Below are 10,518 nucleotides of genomic sequence, written 5' to 3'. Positions count from 1 at the left end.
GAGCCGCAGAAGCAGCTCTCAGGAAAGTGTCTCTGAGCACAGTGCTAAGGTGAAGACAGAGACCCCTCTGATCTTGTAACCTGCTTTAAAGCCCCACGTTAGGAACCTTGTCCTTGTGACTGTGAGTCCCGTATCACCCAGCAGCCCAGGTGACCTTGAATTCTCTGACTACTGCAGTATCTGGTGATATTAATAAGGCTTGGAGGGTCCAGGGTGGCAGACAACCAAGAGACGCTGCCGGAGTCAGGAGGACCTGCCACGCGATGATGCGGCACACACGTGCTCACTGGGGACAGGCGCCCAGCTGTCTTTCGCTCGACGTCCTTAAAACCCCTCAGTAGGATCGCTGCCTCCTCCTCACGCCCCTGTGGGCAGCAGGCCAGGTCGGTGACCCGGGTATGAGGCAGTGTCTGTGCAGCGGACTCGGCCACGAAGGGAGCGGGCCAGCTCCAGCCCACCGGGCCTTAACGCCGGCCCAGTGACGCCTCCCAGCGGCCTGCATCCGGCCCTGTCCACGGCCGCTGCATGTCAGCCACACAGCCCGAGCGGCCACGAAGGGAGCGGGCCAGCTCCAGCCCACCGGGCCTTAACGCCGGCCCAGTGACGCCTCCCAGCGGCCCGCATCCGGCCCCGTCCGCGGCCGCTGCATGTCGGCCACACAGCCCGAGCTGCGAGGTTTCTGGTGCTTCTCCGTTTCTATCTTGAGAGCGGGTTTGGAACCCTCAGCTCCAAGAAGGGTCTGTGTTTTAGCCCGTAGCCTGTGTCACCAGACAGGCCTCTGCTCCGCCCTCCGTGACGGACAGACGGGCCCACCGCACGCGCATCCCACTCCACCGGAAGCCACAGAGCAGATGTCCGCTGTCTCAGGTGTGCCACGCCACCTCATCTGGACTCGGCGGGGTGGGCACAGGAGCTGGTTCGAATGCAAAGGCCACACCGTGCCGCCTCCTGCACCCAAACCCAGCCGGTCAGCACGCGCCGGAAGCCCCCGATCACACTCCCAGCGGCCTCGCCCTCCGCATCGCGCCCGTGATGGGCCCCTCGGTCCCGGGCCTCTCCGTTCCTCATCACGTGTCACCAACCCCGTGAGGCCTGGCTGGGGGGTTAGTAACCGCCCCAGAAAGGAGGCCACGTCTCTCTCACTTTCTCTGGTTTCCGGTTCAGAGACGCCACGAGGGAATGCGACGTGCTGGAGGGACCGCTCCATCGCACCCCAAGCGAGACCGTCTTAGAGGCCCTGGAGACCCAGGAGGGCACGGGCAGCCGGCGCCGCCGTCCGAAACACGCGCCATGGCGTCTGCAGGCGCTCGGCGCGAAAGCCTGGCCATCCCCACGACACTGCCAGCTGGAGCGGCAGCCGAACCGCGAGCAGAGCCCGGGGGAGGCGAAGGAGGCGAAAACGCACGCACACAGGTTTGCTCCTCTGCGCACGGGGTTGTCCTGGGACGCACACGCACACACACACACGCTCACGCACGCACACACGCACACGCACACCCACACGCGCACACACACGTACATGCACACGCACATGCACACAGGTTCGCTCCTCTGAGCACAGGGTTGCTCCTGGGATGCACACGCACACGCACACGCACACGCACACAGGTTCGCTCCTCTGCGCACGGGGTTGTCCTGGGACGCACACGCACACGCACACGCACACACACACAGGTTCGCTCCTCTGCGCACGGGCTTGCTCCTGGAACGCACACGCACATGCACACGCGTGGCGCGCGTGCCGGGCCGCGGGTGTGCCCGGCGGGCTGCTGCTGGCTCTCCGGAACCCGCGGTGACGTCGTCAGCAGCTTTGTGAGCTGGTTTTTAACCACAGCTGTTATTCAACGTTAAACCCTGTAAACTGATCATTAATACATTAAAGCCTTTTGCCTTTTTAAATATATGATTTATTTTCCCCAAATAAACAAATCGCTTTCTGATGACTTTATTATGCCTTCCTAATGTCTACACTCCTGGGGTTGTCAATTTTACGTGTGTAATGAAAACACCAGGCAGTATTTACACCGCAATAATCGGCAAACCCTGTAGATCGGGGCTTGTCCCCTCTGTGCAGCTGGTCCGTAAGCGTGCGCTGGCACACGCTGTCCACCCCCGCAGCTCCACGATATTCCGTGTGGTCTTCGGGAAGCGCTCAGGGAGTGTGCTTCTTCCCTCCGATTACACACGAGATCTGCTGCCCACCCACGTGTATCAGCTAACGGCCATTCGCTTCCGTTAGTGGGAAGCAAGAGTCTCATCTTTTTATTTATTTTCCCCTTTAAATAGATTCAGCCATGTACAGAAATATCCCATGTAATGAACTTGGTCTCCATCTGCAATTATTAATACTGGGCAGAGGTCATGTGTTTCTTGGCAAGGCTCACGTTCCCACGTATAAATCACGATCGACTGCCTCAGCTCCGGAGGGCGGACTCATGTTTTCAATTTGGCCGGAGCAGGAATGGAGCTGGGTTTAAACAACGGCTCCTTTAAACGCCGGAGCCCCGTGGGCCAGGCATGAGCGAGAGAACCTGGATGCGCTCGCAAACACCGCAGCCAGCGGAAATCGGCCCAGGGACAAACGGACCCGCCATGCCAGCGCGGGTCCCCCCGGCAGCCTGGCACTCCGGCAAGTCTGTGTCGCACACCCTTTCACGGCCAATTACGAGATGCTTTGTGAGCTCGTTCCAGTCCCTGCCTCGAAGCACTGAGCTCGAGCTGCCCCAGCCTGCACGAGCCCCTCCTGGAGGCCGAGGCACGGTAAAGCATCCCAGTTTCTCCGTTCAGTATTTGAAAGAAGCAGCACAGCCCGAGCAACATGTCTCATCCTCTTATTTGGAGACTTTAGGGACCGCAGACACCCTGCGTGCCCTGGGTCCAGCGAACGCCCCATCACACCGTCGGCTGCCTGTCAACTTCTGCAGCGACTCTGCTCCACGCTCCTCAGGGGCGGTCACAGCTCACTTCTCCACACCTGCTTCCTGACAGGCCAGCGCTCCAAAAACGAAGAGGTGGCAGAGTCAGATGATGCCTGTCTTTATCCCGGGTGATAGGGAGCGGGCCCATCCTCCCCCAAAACCTCCAGCCACGTCTGATTAGAGCCGCTCGCTGTCTGCGGTCCTTACTTTCCGGTAACTTTATCTCCTCGTCTCTGTTCTTCTTCATTTATTACTTGCAAGCGGATATTTATGGAGGATTTATTATATTTCGGGAACTCCGTGAAATCTGACATTAGCGAAGGGGGTCCTTTGGGACATGGGAAGAGATAAGGCGGACCGAGGCGAGCAGGTTATTAGGGCATCGCTAACGCTGGCATTTTTCTTAGTAAAAGGGAGCTTCGCGATGATTTGTATATGCTCCTGCACACACACGCGCACGCGCGCACGCACGCATAGTTAAGGTAAAGAGAAACCAAAGCTCAATGTGTCCTTGGCTACTGTCACACGACCGCATGGTTGTCTCTGCAAGAAAACGACGATGTCGAGTCTTTCTCGCAAGGTCTCTCTAGCGCAGTGTTTCATTTTACTCCAAGCACTAACTACAATTTTCTGGTCGACCCACGCGATACCCTTACACACATTCCTTCTTATTGCTTTTCATTGGACTAGTGTATTCTGTCAATCCACGCGTGTGTGTGTGTGTGTGTGTGTGTGTGTGTGAGAGAGAGAGAGAGAGAATCTAATAGTTCAGGTGGAAGGACCTATCCTTAGATAGTGTTAAAACTGTTGAATTCAGGGTGTGACGAATGGCAGCCTTCTCCTGTAAGGGCCAGCATTCACAGCGGACGTGGTCATTGATCAATGAAGTGTGAGCAGAAGCCACTCCCGAGCAGAAGCGACTGCCTTTTGTCCTTCTACCAGAGGACCAGTGGCCCCCAGACTGGAGCTGCTCTGTCGGGCTAGGACCAGAGTGAAGACAGGCCAGAGAAAACCACGGTGGACGCACACGATGGGTTATTGTTTAAAACACTGACTTAGGAGATATTTATTTAATTTATTTTTTTATTGTGCCACTCAGAGCATCCCGACGGGCTAATGTCTTTAATTTTGTGCTTGGAGTTTCAGGGAAGCTCATGGGAATTACGATTTTTATTGCATCCCGGGAATTGGTCTCAGACCGATCTGCTGCCTGTGTCTGTAATGTTGACCGCATTCCAGTCGCCTCAGGTACATGAGACGTGGGCCCCGTGAGGCTTCTGTCAGGCTCTTCGTTGATAAATATGTGACTATTAGGTGTCTACAGAGTGAACGAAATACTACAAATTACCTTGGTCAACAGTGTGAAATAGCACAAAATAAGTCATAAAACAGTAAACGAGTATCTTTTCAGTGTTAAATTGTGTCTACATCCAGCCAATCTGATCTGATTAAGTCTCTTTGGTTTAAAAACTTCAGCCTCATGAAATTATTTTATTAAATGACCATCAAAGTTGATACTAGCTGCTTTCAGGGTGTTTCTTATTTTTGCAAACATTTCTTTTGACCTGACGTCAACTCCTCGACCTGAGAAGTTCAAAGACAAATCCTCAGTGCCTACAACTTCGATGATATTTTCTGATTTTAACTGAAGTTTCTTTAACGAAGACTTTTCGGCTGCCTCCTATTTCCTTGCACATTTTTCTTGTTTTTTTTTTTTTTTTTTTTTAATTTCGAAAATGTTGATGGAGTTATGCTTATGAAAAAAGTCAAATTTTGCAGAAGCATCTTGACAATTAAAAAGACAATTTCCTTTCATTACCCTTCCGAAATCCACTAGCCTTCTCAAAAATCACTGCTAAAAACAATTTGGTGCGTATCTTTTCTATCATTATTATATCAAAATTCATAAATAAATATTTTGCACATGTAAGTTTATTTCTTATCCAATATTGTTCATATTGTTCTACAGTATACTGTCCCAGTATCATCAACATCTTCCACATTTTCAATAATATTTTAAAAGCATTATTATTATTAATGCCTGCATGTATTCCGCAGAATGGATATACCACAATTTCTTTAACCATTATTCAGTCGATGAGCACTTGAGCTGGTGCCAGTCTTTAGTCCTTTCAAATAATACTGCAGTGAATATCTGTGTGCTTTTAGCATTACATAATTGTGCCGATATCTCTTCAGGATAGGTTGTTGTCAGGCACATGCATATCGTAAATGTCGATAGCTGCTCCTATATTGCCTTCCAAAGATGTTCCAGCAAAATACCGCCACTGAATCACGGGGACGGGCTGTGAGTGTGCCGCCGGCCCTGCTCTCTCTCCCCCTTGGTACCGCGTCCACCTGAGTTAATGCAACACATCATCTCTTTCCTTGTTGTTGTGATTTTCAGTCTACTTCATACGATTTTTTTTTCTGTAAGTGGCTCACATTTTTTGGGCGAACAACACAAATGGTTTAGCACATGTATACAGTGTCCAATGTTTACCACAGTCGTGTGGTTTCCTTTTTAGGGGAGGGATTGAGAACACTTACTACTCTCTTAGTAAATGTCAAGTGTACGATACAGTATTTCAACTATAGTCATCATGTTGTTCATTTGATCGTAGAACTCATTGTTTTGTAACCCAAAGTTTGGACTCCTTGACCAATGTCTCCCAACGCCCCTCTCCCATTTGAAATAATTAAAAGGTTAAAAACAAAGAAATGAAATGGAATAAATCTGGCAGGAGGTTTTAAAAATGAAAGACAAAATAGGCGAAAAGAAAAAAAGTAAAACGCAGGGAAAGAAGCAGGAATATTTCCAAGAGGAAGAAACGCAAATACTCAGAAACGTGTGAACACGTTCTCACCTCCGTCAATTTCCATGGCGAGAGACTTCGATATCCCTGGCGCTTTGCTAATCGCTTTGAAGTGCAACGTCACTTAATAAACCACCAACTCCAAGGGACAAATACTGTTGGGCCCTTTTCCTGATAAGGCGATTGAGGCCCAGCTGGTAACAGAGTCGGGACTTGCGTTGAGGTCTTTGGACACCGATCACTTGTTCTTTGTGACTAGATTCACGAAACGACCTGTGTAAGGAAATAACCTTTAGACCGACGTTTCGTTCCAAGACGCTGATTTTTCGCGAAAGGTAGAGCTGGGTACTTTCCTTCCCAGAGCAATTCCGCTGCCTCCGGGACCCCGAGCGGGCGGAGTCGATTACGTGAGATGAATTACGCTAACTGCTTCCCACCCAATGTCCCCGTGCTCGGCGGGCGGAGAGCGACTCGTGACAAACACACGACCATCGGCCACGAACGACAGGTTGAACTGGGGCCGAGGCATCGCTTTAAATCTGCTTCTGCCCCTGTTGCTCTCGCCAAGCTGTAGGTTGCTGACATCGTCTTTCAGCCGACAAAGGTGAGTTCTCAGGAGATGCTGACGTCACCCACACTGTCCCCACTCACCGCTCTCATTAACAATGGACCAGATTTCCCACAGTGAAACACCGTCACGGGCAGGGCGGAGCGTGTGCTCTGAGCTCCGTGGGGACCCGGCCTCATGCTGGCACAGTCATTGGAGCAGCAGCAGGGGGCTGCGCCAAAGCCGCGCTCATGGGGTCCCCCGTGCTGCTGGCGCCCGCTGGCTTTGCCACCTCTCTCCAGCCAGGCCGGAGGGCTGCTGTGCGGTGGGACCAGACCATGGTCCCGGAAGAAGGCACTCCAGAGTGTCGCACCAAGAGGATTAAAATTCAGTTTTATTACCAAACAGAAAACAGAAGAATGATGACAGAAACACGGCCAGAAATATATTAGCGATGATAACAAGTATGACGGATTCAAATTTGCAGATGAGTAAATACGAATTATACACAGTTCAGCTTTGCTTCCGCAAATACATTCAAGCAAATAATACAGACATTTTTAAAGAGTCAGACAGCCAATGCCGAGAGGAAAAAAAGCAAACGTAGCACTATTCATAACAGAGAAAGGAGAATTCAATGCAGGACTATTTACATAGGAAAAAGAATTGTGTATTTGGTATCTATGAAAATTAAAATAGCCCGAGAAGAAATAGCAGTCATCATCTGATAAATAGAGGACAACAGGGATCAAACTACATCGAGGAAAAATAACCATGAGTAAAAAAATAAGTTAATGAAACCACAGTCATAGAGGAAGGGTTTAATCCCCTTTCTCCAGTACGGAAAATCAAATAAACAAGCGAACGTGAGCCTGCAGAAGGTTTGATCAACACAATCAACAAACTCAACCACACGCAAACGCCTAAACATGAATACATATGGGACTAGAGTTAGTGCTTTTTAATTATTATGCGTGCATATGTAGACGAGAGCATAGAAGCACACGCACACTCACATGTCTATCCTGCACGTAAAAGTTGCACTCTTCTTTAAATCTTCTTTAAATGTGCGCCACGTTATCTACATGGCAGACAATACACAAAAATGAAACGAACTTTAATAGATTTCAAAGTTCAGAGATCTTATAAGAGAAACTTTAATAATATTAGAAATGAATGACAAGAGGAAGAATAATAAATTAAAGAATAGAATAAAAGAGAAGCTGAAAGAATCACTGGAAAGAAAAAATCAAAACTATCACCTCTGAAAATGATAAAAGTTAGTAAAATAATAGATAAATAATTGTATATATCAATAACCCCAAAGGATTTTAAGATTAGTTTGCAAATGAATAAGTGACTTTAAAAGTCTTTCTAGGTAGAACGTTAATACGAGTAAGTTATTCTACATGGTCCCATTAAACCAAAAATAAAAATTGTTAAAGTATCATTTGCAATACAACTTGAAAATTTGCATACATAGAAATAAATATCGCACATAAGATGGGCGAGGCTTCTGTGTAAGTAACTATAACACTTAGTGAATTAAGTTAAAGATGAGGTAGACGATAAAGACGATGCACTGTTTGTGAACTGGACAAGTTACTGGCATAGAGTCCACTCCCTGGAGCTGACTGGTAGCTTCTGAGTGGGAGTGGAGCGGTTATAGACAGACTCTCCTTGTGGACCGATTGTAAAGCTGATTTTAAAATTCATATGTAAATCCAAAGTGGTCATCTTTAAAAAGAAAAAGAAAAGGGAAGAAATGCTTTCCTGGAAATTAAATATTATTTAGTGCCATGTGAATGAAGACAGTGAGTATTGGCAAAGTGACACTCAAATAGACCCACGGAACTGAATTCAAAGGCCTGAAGCCAACCTGTCCATACATGGCAATTGATTTATGTCAAAGGTGTAATTGCAAAATAATGGGGAAAGGATGGACTTTGAAAACCAATGCTGGGAAAATTGGGTGTCCATATTGAAAAAATTAAATTGGGTCACTAATTTGCCCTATTTACAGAATTCTATTCTCCCAGATAATACATAGATGCACAAGGCCAAAGAGAATAGCATTTGGAAGATATCATAGAGAAACACCTTCACGATTTCTGGGTGGAAAAAGGTTTCTTAAACAGAACACATAAAGCATCAAAAAGGATTTGATAGCTACATTTGAATATCTTAAAAATAAGAGTGTCTTTTCATCAGGAGACTCTATCAAGCATCGGAAAGACAGCCACAAAATGGGAGGACATGTCTGCGATCCATATACCAATGAAAGGCTCAAACCAGTGTGCACAGAATCTCTACCAAGCGACACGAGGACAGAGGACCCAAGTGAAATGGGCAAAGACATGAATGGGCGCTTCACGGAGGAGGAAGTCCCAACGGCAAACTGACGTGTGGGAAGGAGCTCAGCTTTATGAGTCATCAGGGAAATGGAACCGAGAAGCACGTGAGATTCTGTCACACCCGCCCGGAAGGCTAACGCGGTCAAGATGATACCAAGTAACGGTGAGAACGAAGCATGGCGGAAATTCTTCAGCCTCCTGGCAGGAGAGTAAGTCAACCTGACATGCTGAAATGCAGCCGGTATTATCGATCAATATTAAACACGCACATATATGTTATACGTATGTGTATGTTCAAGAGGACGTGTGTGACGTACGCCCTGGAGGACGTGACTAAGAACTCACAAAGCGACCCGGTTTCCGTAACAGAGCAGATACTTAGATCGCAGGGTAGTGATTCTATGAAACAGTTCATAGTAATGAAAGTGATTGAACTGAAACTGTACAGAAAAACATAGATGTGTTTCAAAAACGAAACACTGAACAAAAGAAGCCACGTACTAAAGAGGCCATGTGCAAAAGAACCTGTCTTTTTATATCAAGTCCATTTATAGACAAGTTCATTAACACAAAGTTCAAAAAGTGCCAAGTCACACAGGGTTTTAGGACACATACTTAGTTAAAAAAAGAAAGAAAAACAGGCCGCAGCTGTCCTAAACGCCAGCGCAGCGCTTCCTCGTGGAGGACGGGGAAGGGGGGCCCGGCCGGGCTCGCGGGGTCTCCCATGCTCCCTGTCTTCTCCTGGGTAGTAGCTACGTGGACCTTCGTTTTCTAGTAATTTGTTAAGTTCTACGTTTGTGTTCTTCGCACTTTTTAATACATGTGCTATATCTGATAACAAAAGTATCTTAAGAAAATGGGGAATTTTAGAAAAGAATAAATTTGTCAGGAGCAATCCCCAGCTCCTGTCCTCCCACCCATGAAGGTACATGGCCACCCGTAGTCATGAGTCTGGCGCCCAGCAAGACTGTCAGGGGACAGAACGTGTCACCCTCAGCAGCCCCCGAGATGCTCAGGCACTTAAGATGTGACGAAGGGGTCTTTTCAGATAAATGGAGCCAGAACTACCGGCCGGCTCATTGGAACAAATATCGAGCTAAGCTCCCCTCCGATGTCATATACTAAAACTGACACTAGGCGAAATAAGCCAAAAGCAAAAATTAAATAATATATGCTATGATTTGAACTTTGAATGCATGAGGGCTTTCTAATTAAAAATACGAAGGAAAAAACAACACAGTAAGAACCTCTATAAAATAACCATTTATAAGTTTAAAACTTCTGTGGTCAAAAAGTTTTTGATATCGAAACTTCCAATGTGAAAAATTGAAAAGCATGTATCCAACTACGAAAGCTACATGGCAAACCAGCACGATGCCCAAGGATTAGCGGCATTAAACACGAAAGTGCGTAGGTGCTGATTTAAAAAAAAGCGTGAGGACTCAAAGGTATAGCTGGGACATTTGCAAAATGGAAATACAAATGAGTACCGGCTAGTAAAAATTCAAACCTGCAGGTCTGGAAGAGGGCAGGACAGGGAACATTCCAGATCACGTGACAACCCAGAGAGACCTGGGCAGGATCCGCCTGGGGGAGGGGCTCTGAGCAGAGTAGGAGGGAAGCATGAGAAGCCTCGGTCAGGGGAGGAGACCATCGTGACGGCAGGCAGGCCTCCCACCGCGGGCTGGGGTCTCCGGGTGAGCACACCTGGCCTTCCCGCCACCCACGGCAGGGGCCCAAGCCCGTCCCACAGGAAGCCCATCACTGGATCAGGGAAGGCGGGGAGCTATCCATGGCGAGGTGACGAGTGTACTTCAGCGGCCGCGTGACTGAATTGCTACTCTAGAGATCAGGTTGTGCAAAGATTCCTGCCGGCCACCTTC

Source organism: Pteropus vampyrus, unplaced genomic scaffold (assembly GCF_000151845.1).
Source record: "Pteropus vampyrus isolate Shadow unplaced genomic scaffold, Pvam_2.0 Scaffold188, whole genome shotgun sequence".
NCBI lineage: Eukaryota > Metazoa > Chordata > Mammalia > Chiroptera > Pteropodidae > Pteropus > Pteropus vampyrus.
Note: the sequence above shows the minus strand (reverse complement) of the source record.